The sequence below is a fragment of the Oryctolagus cuniculus genome, chromosome 5, assembly GCF_964237555.1.
Source record: "Oryctolagus cuniculus chromosome 5, mOryCun1.1, whole genome shotgun sequence".
NCBI classification, from domain to species: Eukaryota; Metazoa; Chordata; class Mammalia; order Lagomorpha; family Leporidae; genus Oryctolagus; species Oryctolagus cuniculus.
In genome coordinates this window covers 82,948,496-82,963,705 of record NC_091436.1, presented here as the reverse complement: position 1 = coordinate 82,963,705, position 15,210 = coordinate 82,948,496, and the positions used below count along the sequence as shown (strand labels likewise).

Sequence of the window (15,210 nt, the reverse complement as noted above, 5' to 3'; positions counted from 1 at the left end):
TGAACTAGTAGATGAAAGATCCCCTCCCCCGCGCGCGCTCTCTCTCTCTCTCTCTCTCTCTCTCTCTCCTTCCCTCCCTCCCTCCTTCCTCCTCTCTGACAGTAGCTCTGTTCTCAAAAAGATAAATTTTAAAAAAGTTTTAAAAAATAGCTTTGTAGTATGACTTGAAATCAAATATTTTGACGACTCCAGATTTGTTCTTTTTGCTCAATTCAGAGTCTTCATGTTTCCATGTGAATTTTAGGATTTTTTTCATTCTGTGAAAAATACATTGACGTTTTGAAGGCAATTGCACTGAATCTGCAAATTGCTTTGGGTTGTATAGCTATTTAATACTATTAATTTTTCCAATCCATGAACATGGAGGTCTTTCCATTTTGTATATTTATGTGTGTTCTTCAGTTTATTTCATTATTATGTAGTTTTCTTTGTAGAGTTCTTTCACAACCTTGGTTAAATTTATTTCAAGGTTGTTTTTTTTTTTTTTTTTTGATATGGTGAATCAGGTTGCCCTTATTATTTTGTTCTGTTTATTATTGGTGTATAAAAATGCTACTGATTTTTGCATTTTGATTTTTGTAAGTTGTAATTATACTGAATCCATTTATCAGTTTTTTGGTGGAATGTTTCAGCTTTTCTGTGGATAGAATCATGTCATCTGCATTTCTTGACTAAGTCCTTTCCTATTTGTATGCCTTTTATTTCTTTCCTTTGTTTAATAGCTTTCACTAAAACTTCCAGAATTGTGTTGAATATGAACAGTGAGAGTAGAAATCCTTATTTTTTCCTTTCAATCTGATGTCAACTGTGGGTTTGTCGTTTGTAACCTTTATTATGTTGAGATAGGTTCTTTACCTGATTTGTTCAGGGTTTTTATCATGAATGAATGCTGAATTTGATTGAATGCTTTTTCTGTATTTAAATGATCATGATTTTTATCCTTGGTTCTGTTGATGTGCTCTGTTACATTTATTGACTTGTATGTGTTGACCCATCCCTGGGATAAATCCCATTTGGCCAGGGTGAATAATCTTTTTGATGTGCTATTGGATTGGATTTGCTAGTGTTGTGTTGAGAAGCTTTGTACCTATGTTCATCGGGGATATTGGCCTATAGTTTTCATTTTTTGTTGTGTCCTTCTCAGTTTTTGGAGTCAAGGTAATGCTGATCTTGTAGAATGAGTTTGAATGGATTCTCTTCCTTTTAATTTTTTCAAAATACTTTTGCTTTTATTTGTCATGAAATACTTTCTTATTTTTCTCTTTTAGTTAATATCTTCACTGATGAAGTTTCTTATAGACAGCATATCATTGGGTTATTTTTAAAAATCTATTCAACCATTCTGTATCTTTTAATTGAAGAATTTGATTATTTATATTCAAGGTTATTATTGACAAATAAGGATTTAGTCCTGTCAAGTTTTAATCATTTCTTCTGTTTATGTTTAATATGCTTTGTTCTTTTTCTAGTGGATTTTATACTTTGGTACTTTTCATGATGGTAGTTACCTGTCTTTGTTTCTGTATGTAAGACTCTTTTAAGTATCTGTATAAGGCTAGCCTGATAGTTATGAATTCCTTCAGTTTTAACTTGTCTTAAGAAATATTTATTTCTAGGCCTGCACTGTGGCTCACTAGGCTAATCCTCCGCCTATGGCGCCGGCACCCCGGGTTCTAGTCCTGGTCAGGGCGCCGGTTCTATCCTGGTTGCCCCTCTTCCAGGCCAGCTCTTTGCTGTAGCCCGGGAGTGCAGTGGATGATGACCCAAGTGCTTGAGCCCTGCACCCGTGTGGGAGACCAGGAAGAAGCTCCTGGCTTTGGATCGGTGCAGCGCGCCGGCTGTAGCAGCCATTTTGGGGGTGAACCAACAGAAGGAAGATCTCCCTCTCTGTCTCTCTCACTCACTATCTAACTCTGCCTGTCAAAAAAATTATTTCTTCATTTATGAAAGACAGTTTTGCTGAGTATAGTTTTCTTGGTGGCTTTTTTTTTTTTTTTTTTCAGAACTTGAATATATCATTCTATTCCATGCTGGCCTATAATGTTTCTGCTGAAAAATCTGCTGTTAGTCTAATGGGTACTCCCTTAAATGTGACTTGGTTACAGATCACTTACAGATTTTAGAATTCTCTCTTTGACTATACTTTTGAGATTTTGACTATAATGTGTTGGGATAAGGATCTTTTCTGATCATATCTATTTGGGTCCTATGGGCCTCTTATACTTTGATGTCCATATCTTTCTTAAAGTTGGAAGTTTTCAACTAGCATTTTTCTGAAAAGGTTTTCTATGCCTGCCTTCCAGTCTAGTCCTTCAGAGACCCCCAGAATCTGCATATTTGTTTAGTAATGTCCCAAAAGTCTTGTAGGCAGCTTTCATTCTGCTTTTCCTTTCTTTTTCTAAGCAGTACATTTCAAAAGAACTATTTTCAAGTTCAGATAGTCTTTCTTCTGCTTGATCTTACCTATTTCTGAGGCTGTTACAGCTTTTTTTAATCTTACTGAATTTCCCATGAGATTTCTGTTATTTTTGAAGATCTCTCCCTCTCTCTCCTTCTCTCTCCCTCTCCCTCTCTCTCCCTCCCTCTCTCTCTCAATGTCTCAGTCATTTCCTGTGTTGTTTTCCTAATTTTGCTAATCTGGCTTTCTGTATTCCTTCTTGCCTCTGAGCATCCTTAGAAGCATTCTTTTGCATTCTCTATCAGGACGTTCATCAGTCTCCTTTTCTTGGGAGTCTGTTGCTGAACTGTGATTGTGTTCCTCCGCGGGCTTCACGTTGCCTTGTTTTTGTTTTTGTTTTTGTGAGAAAAGCAAGATTTCCTGAAGTCAGAAACCTCCTGTAGCAGCAGCCAGGAGAGGGGACGCCAAGAGGGGAAGACCCCGTGCCCTTGCTTCCATCCTTCCTGTGTCTCTGCTCACATTCATGCACCTGGCAAATCAGGTGTCTCTATCCTTTTGGGAGAGTGTCTTTTGTGGTAAAAGTCTTTTTTTTTTTTTTTCTGAAGATGTACCATGTGGTGTTTGTTTGGTAGGGTCTTTTGGCTTTAGTTCCAGTCGAAACTAGTCTGCCAGTATCTTCTCCCATGGTAATCAATAGCAGTGGAAGTGTGGGGTTGTTTTCTCAATCCTAAAAAGGGTTCTGTCAGAAGCAGCCCACAGGGCAGAGCACAGGTGACAGGGCGCTGGTGCTTGGCCCATTAAGGCTGGGATTGTAGGAGCACCAACACAGAATTCCAGAGGGGTTGCTTGAGTCCCTGTAGGGACCGGGCACAGCTGGAGTTGCGGACCCACTGATCTGAAATCCGGCAGGGGCATGCGCTTCCCCACAGCACCAGCCCCGGGTTTTTATACAGTGCCCTGGCACCCACCCACCTTTTCTTTGCCCAGGCAGACATCACTATCTCCTTGTTGTGCTGCCTGTGGTTCCAGGAAGTCTGGAGGGTGTAGTCTCGTGTCACAAGGCTGCATCATATTTGGAGCTCACAGCCCAACAGTGTCAGTGCCCCATGGGGTAGGGCAAAGGCCCATGTTGCTATGGGCTGCCTGCTGCTGAGATGGATTTGTGGCACAACTGATGCCGGCTCAGGTGGTAGCCTAGTTGACTGGGGTTATCCATCTCTACTTGGCACCTGGGCATTTCCAGAGGCTCCGTCTGCAGCCACTGGCTTATGGACAGGAGCCATTACAATCTGCCCAGTGTTATCTTTTGCTGACCCAGCATTGAGTTCCAAGGTTCAGTCCTGTGCTGGCTTTGGTACCTTACTCCACAGTGGCTGTAGACTTACTCCTTGCTGTCCGCCCGGAGTTGGAGGAGGGCTGGTGAGGGCAGCTCCTTGGATACTCGGGCTTTGACTAAGCTGGGTCATACCTGAGTCTTGAAGACACAGAGCCCTGGGTGTCAGTTCTGCTTGAGGCTGAGTGATGAAAGTTGAAACGTAAGTCTGTTTTATGGGGTGTACGTCTCCACCTGATGCCAATACAGATCTAGCAGCTCTGTGACTGCTTCCCTGGGGAAAGAGGCAGTTGGGCATCATGGGTGCTGGGTTTCACTGGGGTTGTCCTGACGGTGAGCTTCAAGGCCAAGTCCTAAGCTCATTTTCCTACCCTACACCCTAGCAGCTGGAGTCAGGCTCTGCTGTCTTCCAGAGCTTGGAAGGGGTGGCAGAGGGGATCCCTTGAACACCTGGCTTAGTAAGGTCCAAAGATAGAGTCTGCAGGCATTGGCTTGGGAGTAGGCACCAAGAGGCCCTGTTCATTACTGGGTTTTTCCCTAGCAGGCCTGGTGTTGGGTTTCGCTCCTGAGGTCTGGACTTAATTCGCCATCCCTCCCCTAAGAGGTGCAGTGTCTCTCTGTGCGCTGTGCTACTTTGAGCTGGGGGCAAGGTGATACAAACAACTCTCTCCTTCCTGCCACCTTCAATGTGCTTTTCTTTTTTTTTTTTTTTAAGAATTACTTTATTTATTTGAAAGAGTTACAGAGAGAGGTAGAACCAGAGAGAGAGACAGAGGGAGAAGGGGAGGGGGAGGGGGAGGGAGGGAGGGAGATCTTCCATTCTGCTGGTTCACTCCTCAAATGATTGCAGCAGCCAGAGCTGAGCTGATCCGAAGCCAAGAGCCGGGAGCTTCTCCCAGGTCACCCACGTGGGTACAGGGGCCCAAGGGGTTGGGCCATCTTGCACTGCTGTCCCAGGCCATAGCAGAGAGCTGGATTGGAAGAGGAGCAGCTAGGACTCGAACTGGTGCCCATGTGAGATGCTGGCATTGCAGGCGGCAGCTTTACCTGCTATGCCACAGCACTGGCCCTTCAATGTGCTTTTCATATAGCACTAAAACCAAACATTAGTCTCTCACCGGGCTTCCATAGCTGCTGTGACTGGCTTGGTATGAGACTAGCTGTTCTAACTGGTGTCTCTGTGGAGAGACAGTCACTAGAACCTCTTATTCAGTCACCATCTTCCTCTACCCCCACCTGTAATATGTTCTGAAATCAGGAAGTATAAGTCCTGTTTTAAAATTGTTTTGCCTATATATCATAATTTAATTAAAACATTTGTTTCAAAGGGAGAGAGTTGGAAGGAGAGAGAAAGAGATCTTGCATCTGCTAGTTCACTTGCTATGTGGATGTGACGGTCAGGGCTGGGCCAGGCTGAAGCCAGGAGCCTGGAACTCCAGCTGGGTCTCCCATCTGGGTTGCAGGGAACACCTTCTGCTGCCTCAGAGTCTGCTCTAGGAGGAAGTGGGTTCAGGAGCCAGAGGCAGGTACGGAGCCTGGGCACTCTGATAAGAGATGTGAATATCATAGCCAGGGCTTATGTGCTAGGCCAGACACCTACCCCACATTTCTTTTTTCTTTCTTTCTTTTTTTTTTTTTTTTTTAATGAAATTTAATCCTGGAGTTGGTAGTTGCCTTTACTTTTCATTTTTAAAATATTTTTCTTTTTTTTTTTTTAAGATTCACTTTATTTATTTGAAAGGCAGAGTTAGAGAGGAAGTGATAAGAGAAATTCTCCATCTTCTGGTTCACTCCCCAGATGGCCACAACAGCCAGAGCTAGGCCAGGCCAGGCCAGAGTCAGGAGCCAGGTCTCCCACGTGGGTGCAGGGGCCCAAGTACTTGGGCCATCTTCCGCTGCTTTCCCAGGCACATTAGCAGGGAGCTGGATTGGAAGTGGAACAGCCAGGACTTGGAACCAGCACCTGTATGGGATGCCAGCACCACAGGCGGCAGCTTAACCCATTGTGCCATGAAGTTGGCCATGTCATTTGTTTAATTTGGTTTAAATGTACCATTAAGTACTTCCTATGCAATAATTCTATAGAACAGTTGTTAGTATCATTTCCCAGGGTTGCATATGGCAGCCTTATCACTCCATATTTGTCAGTAATACTCCTTCCCTGGAGTGGTCACCCCAGCTCCGTTCCGGACTGGGGTGCTCTTTGGTTCTGCTGCAGGGAGCCATCCTGAGGATCCCTTTCACCTCTCTCCTGTGTTAGAGCCACTGTTTGCTGGAACCCATGTCATCCTCACTTTGGTAGTGCATATCTTCTATCTTCCTGAGAAAGGGGGTATGGGGGATAAATTTTGTGGGAGTCTGCTACTCTGGGGGAAAAAAAAAGTCTTTGTTCTACCCTCTAACTTAATTAAGAATTTGATATAGAAATCTAGCAGGAATTCTTTTGCTTCAGAGCTTTTAAAAAGCCATGTCTCGTCGTCGAGCTTGCAGTGTTACTGTTGAGAAACCTGGCTTATAGCATCTTCCTTGTAACCGCTTATTGAAAACCCTTTATGTTAAAAAATACACACATTTATTTGAAAGGTGGAATGGCAGAGAGAACTTCCATCTATTGGTTCAGTCCCCTACAAATGCCCACAACAGCCAGAGCCGGCACGCCGATATGGGACGCACGCATCCCACCCAGGAGCCTTATCTGCTTTGACAACGTCTGCCTCTCCTGAAAGTCCTTGTGTACCCACCCTGCCCTGCCAAGCCCTGCCCGTTCACCCCCAGCCTGAGTCCAGCCAGAGAATGGTACCCTGCGTGCCTGCGTGAAACTTGCTCTCTGCCCAGCTGGCAGAACCTTGCTCTCCGTGCTGTCCATGTCTTTTTTTTTTTTTTTTTTTTTTTTTTACAGGCAGAGTTAGACAGTGAGAGAGAGACAGAGAGAAAGGTCTTCCTTCCATTAGTTCACCCCCCAAATGGCTGCTACGGCTGGCACGCTGTGCCAATCCAAAGCCAAGAGCCAGGTGCTTCCTCCTGGTCTCCCATGGGGTGCAGGGCCCAAGCACTTGGGCCATCCTCCACTGCCTTCCCGGGCCACAGCAGAGAGCTGGACTGGAAGAGGGGCAACCGGGAAAGAACCCGGCGCCCCAACCGGGACTAGAACCCGGAGTGCCGGCGCCGCTAGGTGGAGGATTAGCCTAGTGAGCAGCGGCACTGGCCTATGTCTTTGTTAATTACATGCTGTTTTGTGGGTGCTTGCAACACCCTTCTCACCATCCCTCTGTCCTGGGTGATAGTTTGTCTCTTGCATTTCTCTGTGTTTGACACAGCAGAAAAGGCACTGGATTTGGCATCCAAATACCTTGATTTTTCACTGCTTACTAATTATCAATTAAAGTGGGCGAAGGGGGCCAACATTGTGGCATAATGGATTTAGCCATTGCCTGCAACACCAACAACCCATATGGGTGCTTGTTCGAGTCCTGGCTGCTCCACTTCCAATCCAGCTCCTTGCTAATGTGCCTGGGAAAGCAGTGGAAGATGGTCCAAGTACTTGAGCCCCTGCACCCACATGAGACACCCAGAAGAAACGCCTGGTTCCTGGCTTTGGCCTGGCCCAGCCCCAGCTGTTGCATCCATTTAGGGAGCAAACCAGCAGATGGAAGATTTCTCTCTCTCTCTCTCTCTTTCTCTCTCTCTCTCTCTCTCTCTCTCTCTGTGTGTGTGACCCTTTCGAATGAATAAAATTTTTTAAAAAAATGAATAAATATGGTGGGCCAGGGAGCAGGCGTTGTAGTACAGTGGATCAAGTCTCTGCAACACCGCCATCCCACATTGGAGTGATTTTTCAAGTCCTGGCTGCTCCAGTTCCAATCCGGCTTCCTGCTAATGTACCTGTGAAGGCAGCAAAAGATGACGCAAGTCCTTGGGCCCCTGCCATTCATGTGGAAGGCCCAGATGGAGTTCCAAGCTCCTTGCTTCTGCCTGGCTCAACCTTTGCAGCCACTTGGGAAATGAACCAGCAGATAGAAGACCTCCTTGTCTCTCACTCTGCCTTTAAATAAATGGAGTACATTTTAAAATAATTACAAAGTGGACCAGGCTTTCTGAACTTCAGCACCACTGATACGTTGGGCCACCCCATTCTTTGTTGTTGGGACTCCCCTGGGCATTGTAGGGTATTTAGCAGCACCTCTGGACTCTACCTGAAGATGCCAGGGGTGTTCTCTCCCCCCTACCCTTGGGTTGTGATATCCAAAAACATCCCCAAAAATTGCCGAAACTCTTCTGGGGGGTGGAAATCACCCCTGGCTCAGAACCACTGATTTAGGCAAATTTCTTGACTGCAGGAGCCACCATTCCCTCGCAGACTTTACAGAGTCCGTCAGGAGTTAGCACAATAACACAACTTGCTGCATTTACAAAGCATCTAAGTGGGCACAAATATTGGCTATGATTTAACCCATTCAGTGCCTAAGACAGTGCTCACGTGGTCAGCCCCACATGGGGTGAGGGAGAGGAATGTTACTGATTGCAAATTGCCTACACTTTGACCATCGTTGCCAGTAGCAGGTACTCTTGTCAGATCTCTGCAACTGAATCTTTCAATCCTCACCATAACTTAGTTTCCTCCTTCTACAGATGGCAAAACTGAGTGGAGTGGTTAGGTAACTTGTGTAGAGTTTCCATTAGAAAGTGTTTGCCTGTTTAATTCAGGAGTCCTGTTTCATAACCACCAGATCTCAATTGTGTGATTAATAATTTTGGAGCATGAACTTTGGGGCTGCTGCTTATCGGAGCCTAGCAATTGCCATTTTATACAGTAGATAGACTCTGCAGATGTTCCACCCTCTGCAGCTTCACGTGTCCAGCTACTTGGATAAAGCACTATTGCACATGTGCATAGCATTTTCTACTTCCCAAATGGTTTTCTCATGTATGGTGCTCCTCCCCAGAGCCCTGATACATACTGTTTCCTTTTAGAGCTCTGAAGAAATGGGAGTCACAGAAGGAAAGCCACTTGTTCGTGTTGGGGCACCCCAAAGCCAGGACAGATTGGGCTCTCCTGGCTTCCATGGAAACGCCCTTCCTGTTAAGAGTTAAGGGCAGTCCCTTCTGTTCTCGTGTGGGTTTTACTCAGCCACTAGTAGTATGGGGTTCCAATACCTGCCCACAGAGCCAGGGGCTTGTCAAGAAGAGGCCAACCCTTCAGGGGCAGTGGGCTTGGGAGCTGGGCATTGGTGTGGGATCTACGGATAAGAAGATAAAGCTCAGGCCGGCGCCACGGCTCACTAGGCTAATCCTCCACCTGCGGCGCCGGCACACCGGGTTCTAGTCCCGGTCAGGGCGCCGGATTCTGTCCCGGTTGCCCCTCTTCCAGGCCAGCTCTCTGCTGTGGCCAGTGCAGTGGAGGATGGCCCAAGTCCTTGGGCCCTGTACCCCATGGGAGACCAGGATAAGTACCTGGCTCCTGCCATCGGATCAGCGCGGTGCGCTAGCCACAGTGCGCCGGCCGCGGCAGCCATTGGAGGGTGAACCAATGGCAGAGGAAGACCTTTCTCTGTCTCTCTCTCTCTCTCGCTGTCCACTCTGCCTGTCAAAAAAATAAAAAATTAAAAAAAAAAAAGATAAAGCTCATTGTAGGAGGAAGGCTCGCTGACAACTCGATTTTCCATTTGTACAATTTTTGTACCTAGACGAGCTATATTTCATTGTGTTGATCAGCGCGTTTTCCGTGGAACAGGTACTCTGACAAAGGCAGTGGGCATCCTGAGAAGTCGTCAGCTGGAAGGGTCTGGAGGTTGGAGACACTGACATTAGACCTCCTGGTAATCTGGCCGCTGACCCCCTCAACCTTCTGTGACTGTTTTTACCAAAGTCTCCTGTTGTTATTCTTTAGAAGAATCATTTTATTTATTTGAAAGGCAAACAGGGAGAGATGGAGAGGAAGGAAGGAGATCGATGGTCTATCCACTGGTTCACTCCCCAAATGACTACAACAGCCAGGGCTGGGTCAGGGCAAAGCCAGGAGCCAGGAACTCCATCCAAGTCTCCCACTTGGGTGGCAGGGGTCCAAGTACTTGGGCCATCTTCTGCTTTCCTAGGTGCATGAACAGGGAGCTGGATGGGAAGTGGAGCAGGTGGGAACCAATGATCTGATATGGGATGCCAGTGTCGCAGGTGGCAGCTTAACTGTGCCGCAGTGCCTGCTCTCTTGTTATTTCTTAACACCTACCACATGAATATGTGTGCAGCCTCTGTGTTGTGCCAGTAAAAGGTAGGAGAAGCAGCGTCTTGTGCTGGCGTGCTGTTGAGGGCTGAGGCCAGGGCTGGACAGCGTTGCCTGTGCTCCCCTCCTGAAGCTCCCCTCGGCTCCTCCACGCTCTGCCTCCTCCTGGTTCTCCTTCCTCCCCAAGGTTCCTTCTCTGTGGCCTCTTGCTCTGCCTGCCTCTGAAGCTGCCCCAGCTCTCATCTGCTCACTGTCTGGACGCCAATTTTGACTGTGCCAGCTCTCCAACTCGCCCGTCTCCCCACTCCCATGTCCAGCTGCCTTCATGGACATCTGTATGTGCCTGATCCACAGGCAGTTCAACTCCGAGCCTACGTGCCCCCTCTTGAGACCTGCTCATGTCCCTAGTGTCCCTTTAGTAAGGAATGGCACCTCCATTTACACAGCCCTGCATGCAGAAGCTGTCCTGTCTCCTCCTAGGTCCTTGACCTGCCCCCGTACACACCATCTCACCACCCAGGACAGCCATTGCTGCCTCCGAGCCTTCCCTCTGCTCCATGCCTTTCTAGCCATCCCGCCCCATGCGGCTTGAGATACTTGATCCCCAGGCAGGAGAATGGGTGTTTTTGCAAGAAAGCTTTGGGTTTATAAATGAACATAGACTCTCCAGTTACCTCACGTTTTAGTTAAATATCTTCCCCTACAGCTGCGTGTTGTTACCTCAGTACCAATAGGGATTTTGTCACCTGGCTAAGCCCTCTGTGTTGCTCCTCCATGCCAAGCCTGGCCCACAGAGATACTGTTGAGAACTACTTGGAACCCTCAAGGTGGAGGTATCTGGATAGAAGTGTGATGGCAGGGGCCAGCGCTGTGCCTTAGTAGGCCAAGCCTCCACCTATGGCACAAGCATCCCATACGGGCACTGGTTCATGTCGCAGCTGTTCTCACGCTCCAATCCAGCTCTCTGCTGTGGCCTGGGAAAACAGTAGAAAATGCCCAATCCTTGGGCCCCTGCACCCACCTGAGAGACCTGAAGAAGCTCCTGGCTTCAGATTGGCCCAGGTCTGGCCATTGTGGCCATTTTGGGAGTGAACCAGAGGATGGAAGCCCTCTCTCTCTCTTCCTCTGTCTTTAACTCTGCCTCTCAAATAAGTAAAATCTTAAAAAAAAAAAAAAAAAAAAAGTGAGCAGGCACTGTCCTTGGGAATTTTTTTGACAGAGTTAGAGACAGAGAGAAAGGTCTTCTTTTTTCCATTTGTTCATCCCCCAAATGGCTGCTACAGCTGGTGCGCTGCGCCGATCCGAAGCCAGGAGACAGGTGCTTCCTCCTGGTCTCCCATTTGGGTACAGGGCCCAAGCACTTGGGCCATCCTCCACTGCCCTCCCAGGCCACAGCAGAGAGCTGGACTGGAAGAGGAGCAACTGGGGCAGAATCCAGTGTCCCGACCGGGACTAGAACCCAGGGTGCTGGCGCCGCAGGTGGAGGATTAGCCTAGTGAGACCGGGAATTTTTTTAAGAGTTATTTATTTGAAAGGCAGAGAAATAGAGAGAGGTCTTCTATCCACTGGTTCACTTCCTACATGGTTGCAACAGCCAGAGCTGTGCCAATCTGAAGCCAGGAACCAGGCGCTTCTTCTGGGTCTCCCACATGGGTGCAAGGGCCCAAGCACTTGGACCATCTTCTACTGCTTTCCCAGGCTTATTTCCAGGGAGCAAGATCAGAAGCAGAGCAGCTGGGACTCGAATCGGCCCATATGGGATGTTGGCACTGCAGGTGGCGGCTTCCCTGCTGTGCCACAGCACTGGCCCCCATGATGATCTTTTTTCACTTTATAGTATGCCCAAGAGACTTCCCATTCCATTAAACGTATGTCTCATCATTTTCTGCAAGGGCTCTGTAACCTCCCATCATATGGATAAACTGCAGATTTTATTTGGCCACCTGCTGGTGCACACTCAAGTTGCTTACAAGTTAGGCACTGTTTGCAGTGATGAACAGTTGATTCACTGTCATTCTTGGGCATGCATGGCGGTTGGTTCCAGGACCCCTGCACACACCAAAATCTGAGGATGATCAAGTCTCTTATATAAAATGGCCAAATATTTGTACATACCCTCTGCACATCCTCCCATACCTGACCTCAACTCTAGGTTATTTGTGATACTCAATACCGTATGAGTTCTGTATACCTAGTCATTGCTCTGTATTGTTTAGAGAGCGATTACAAGAATAAACACCTGTACATGTTCAGTACAGATGCAGCCGTAGTAGGCCTCACTACATTTGATGCACAGTTTATAGAATCCAAAGATGTGGAATGCATGGATACAGAGGGCCAGCAATACTTAGTATCAGACTTGGGGAAATCTCTGGAAATTCTTAGGGTAAAACAGCATGTTCATTAAAAAGTTTAATGATTCTTTCCGAAGGGGCTCCACAAGTTATTCCTGTCGAGTTTGATGTTCTCTGGTTGGAGAGCCAGGGCCTGGGTGGCGAGAGTCTCTATGTTTCACATGACTGCAGAAGCAAATGACCACAAATGGAGTGACTTCAGACAGCAGAAATTGACTGTCTCATGCTCCGGAGGCTGGAAGTCTGAAGTGGAGCTGCTGTCTCGAGAGGACCCCTCGTCGCTCCTCCAAGCTTCTGCTAGTTGGTCAGCAATGCGCGATGACCCTCAGCTTGCAGCTGCAGCCCTGTGCTCTCTGCCTCGTAATCATCCGGGCTCCTTGCGTTTCTGTTGCCTTGTGTTGTTAGGACAGCAGTCTCACTGAAGTGCTCAACCTACTCCAGCGTGACCTCATTTTGCATCTTCATTACAACTGCTAATATCCTATTTTCTTTTTTTTTTTAATTTTTTTTATTTATTTATTTTGACAGGCAGAGTGGACAGTGAGAGAGACAGAGAGAAAGGTCTTCCTTGGCCGTTGGTTCACCCTCCAATGGCCACTGCGGCCGGCGTGCTGCAGCCGGCGCACCGCGCCGATCTGATAGCAGGAGCCAGGTACTTATCCTGGTCTCCCATGGGGTGCAGGGCCCAAGGACTTGGGCCATCCTCCACTGCACTCCCTGGCCACAGCAGAGAGCTGGCCTGGAAGAGGGGCAACCGGGACAGAATCCGGCACCCCGACCGGGACTAGAACCTGGTGTGTCGGCGCCACTAGGTGGAGGATTAGCCTAGTGAGCCGCGGCGCTGGCCTTATCCTATTTTCAAATCAAATCACAATTCATCCACCAGTACCAAGGCTAACGTCTTAAGCCCTGGTATTTTTGACTAGAGGAGTGTGGGTTGGGGGTTGTTTGGATCCATAATAGGAAGACCAGTTACAGAGAGGGAGTCGGGTAGAAATAACCCCAGAGGAAGGGGCACAACAAGGTGAATTTAGGGATGGTTAGGGTTGGGGCTCCGAGAGGCATGGTGTGTGTCCTCCAGTACTCCGTGAATGTCTGATCATGCTTTGGAAAGACCCATATGGATATAAATGGAATGACATATATATAAATTTGTGCAAGGCAGCATGCCTTTGGGAATGAAGGGGTTCCTGCTAATAAGTGCCCTGGCGTGACAGGAATAAACCCAATGCCCAGCCAGCAGGGATGCGTGACCACGCTGCTGTAAGGGCAGCATTGTCAGCGACAGCCTGTTCCGTTTCAGCTTGTCACAGAGCTGACCTTGAAGCAGTAGGCTATTGAGCACTCCTAGCAACAGACAGCTCTAATGAAGGGGATAGAAAGAAGGAACATTTACACATGGAATGCTGTGCCACCGCAGAGAAGAATCCATGAAACATCCCGGAGGACCTGAAGGTTTTCATACAAGCGGTTGTATAGTGAGAAATGCAAGAACTAAATTTCACAGTTCCATCTTTGGAAAGTAGGCAGTGACCAAAAGCAAATCAACCTATACGTGCATGCATGTATCTATATTCGTATGGTAACAAGAGCAGGAGGATGTCCAGATGACAGGTGGTTGATGCAAGTTTATGTGGTTTGAAGGTATACTGTAGAGGTAGGGAAGGGGGAAGGGAGACAAGGAAAAAAGTAAGACCGTATGCCAACTTAGACAACCATCATGTATATCTTATTGATGGAAATTTACATGTTTGCCTATACTTATGAGGGAGAGCATTATTGCCCTGTATTTTCTAGTTATATCTGTGGATAAATGAAAAAAGCAAGTAGCAAGTGATGGGTACATTATGTTTCCATTATTTTAGACTCTACTTCTCCATGCAAATGCCTGCTTGTGTTTGTGTGAGCCCGGAGAACCGGGTGGAGACTGCTCATGTTGGCTCCCTCACAGGGAAGATGATGAACTTCGCTTTTGTAGACGTTTCCATTGTCTTGTTTCCCTTATTAAAAAAAAACATGTATGTATTAATTTCGTAATTTGCTGAAGATAAAATCAAACCGTAAAGAGTGGGTTGAGTGCCCATGGCAGCACCGGCCGGGTGCTTTGCAGATGCTATCTGGCTGGGATTCTCACTACAGCTCTTAGCCGGTGAGGAAGGGGAGGGGCCGTGCAGAAAGTAACTTGACCATGGTCAAGTTTGCAGAAGGTAGTGGACCCAGCTTTATCTGGCCACAAGGCCCACAATAAGGACATTACCAGCCCCTGACTCTCCTAGTATCCAACTCCTCCCTCCTGGCTCCTCCCCCTCCATGCAGATGGAAAGAGGCTATCTGATAGGAGAAGGCTAGGTCAAAGGGACTTTTCTTCTCCCTTGACCTTGCCTCACGCACACCAGTCCCAGACTTTCGTAGCAAATTCATGAAGCCTGGACAGAGAGTGCACTGCAGAGGATATGAGCATGGGCGCAGATGCCAGCACTGCCCTGAGTTCAAATGCTGGTGCTGGCTACTAGTTCTTTCCCTATGTCATAATCTTTCCATATATCATAGCATCACCTCTGAAATGAGGATTAGTAATAGCTACCTCATTAGGCTGTGTAAGCACTAAATGAGTCCATGTATTTTAGCTACACAGAGCAGTGTTTCATACATAGGGAGCGGCAGATGTGAGTCCTTAGGAGGAGATCCTGGTGATGAAGCAGTGCCCGTCTCCTGGCCTGAGCCCCAGACAGGGAGTCCTGGGCAGTGGACACAGGACATTCAGTGTCCTCATTTGAAAATGATAATCCCCCACTTGGCGGCAGCGGGGGGTGGGGGGTTGTTGTGAAGACCACATGAGATGACAAGGCCAGTGTCAGTGCCCTGCATGTAATAGATGAAAGCTCTCAGCCTCTTTTGGTAGGAGTTG

The 15,210-nt window shown here is 47.4% G+C and overlaps 1 protein-coding gene across 4 annotated transcripts in view; it reads left to right on the top strand.

Moving 5' to 3' along the window:
• ANKRD6 (ankyrin repeat domain 6) overlaps positions 1-15,210 on the top strand; it is a 201,637-nt gene that overhangs the window by 130,472 nt on the left and 55,955 nt on the right. The gene's annotated exons all lie outside the window — the stretch shown is intronic.